Below are 1694 nucleotides of genomic sequence, written 5' to 3' on the forward strand. Positions count from 1 at the left end.
GTTCGTATCTATTTGTCTTGAAGTATTTTGAAAAAATAGAATCGGAAGGAAAACTTCCAAATTCATTCTATGAGGGCAGCATCATCCTGATATCAAAACCAGACAAAGACTCCACTAAAAAAGACAACTACAGGCCAATATCCCTGATTTACATGGTTGCAAAAATTCTCAATAAAATACTAGGAAATTGAATCCAATCATACATTAAGAGAATTATTCACCATGATCAAGTGGAATTTATTCCTGCATTGCGAAGGTGGTTCAATATTTCCAAATCCTTTTTTTTAAGTTTATTTATTTTTGAGAGGCAGAGACAGAGGGAGAGAGACTCTCAAGCAGGCTCCATGCTGTCAGCCCCAACACAGGGCTTGCTTTCATGAACCATGAGATCACCACCTGAGCCAAAATCAAGAGTCAGATGCTTAACCAACTTAACCCAGATGCCCCTCAATATTCCCAAATCTATCAACGTGATACACCACATTAGTAAAAGAAAATAAACATATGATCATTTGAATAGATGGAGAAAAATCATTTCACAAAGTACAGCACCGATGCTTGATAAAAACCCTCAACAAAGTAGGCATAGAGGGAACATACCTCAACATGATAAAGGCCATATATGAAAACCCCACAGCTAATATCATCCTCAATAGGAAAAAAATGAGAGCGTTTCCTCTATGGTAAAGAACAAGACAGGGATGTCCACTCTCACCACTGTTACTCAACAAAGTAATGGACTGTCTAGCCTCAACAGAAAACAAAAAGAAATAAAACGCATCCAAATCAGCACGGAAGAAGTCAAATTTTCACTATTTGCAGATGACAGGATATTCTATGGAGAAAATTCAAAATACTCCACCAAAAAATTGCTAGAAATATACATGAATTCATTGAAGTCATAGGATACAAAATCAGCATATAGAAATCTGTTGCATTTCTATATACCAATAATGTAGCAGCAGAAAGAGAAATCAAGGAATCAATCCCATTTACAACTGCACTAAAATCCGTAAGATACCTAGGAATAAACCTAACCAAAGGGATAAGTGATCTGTACTCTAAAACAATAAAAATCTGATGGAAAAAAATTAAAGTAGACACAAAAACAATGGAAAAACATTCCATGCTCATGGATCAGAGGAACAAATATTGTTAAAATCTGTATACTACCCCAAAATAGACACATATATCAATGGAACAGAATAGAGAACCCAGAAATGGTCCTACAAAATATACAACCAGCTAACCTTCGACAAAGCAGGAAAGGGTATCCAATGAAAAAAAGACAGTCTCTTCACCAAATGGTGCTGGGAAAATTGGACAGCAACATGCAGAAGAATGAACCTGGGCCACTTTCTTACACCATAAACAAAAATAAACTCAAGGGAGGAGCCAAGATGGCAGAACAGCATGGAAGTTTTTTGTGTGTCTTGCGTCCATGAGATACAGCCAAACACTAAACCATTCTGCACACCTAGAAAACTGGTTGGAGGATTAACACAACAATCTGCACAACCTGAACCACAGAACTCAGCAGGTATGTGGCACAGAGAGGTGAACTTGGGGAGGAAGAAGCCATGGTGGGCAGGGAGGTGCTTTTCTGGGTGGAGAGAGTAGAGAGATGGGGGGAGAATATGGGAAAAGCACCCCTCCCCAAAAGCAGCTGGAGAGAAAGTGGAAAATTGGAAACA

The sequence above is a fragment of the Lynx rufus genome, unplaced genomic scaffold (assembly GCF_022079265.1).
Source record: "Lynx rufus isolate CCGP_SWC_20201006 ecotype Redwood Valley unplaced genomic scaffold, mLynRuf1.p SCAF_42, whole genome shotgun sequence".
NCBI lineage: Eukaryota > Metazoa > Chordata > Mammalia > Carnivora > Felidae > Lynx > Lynx rufus.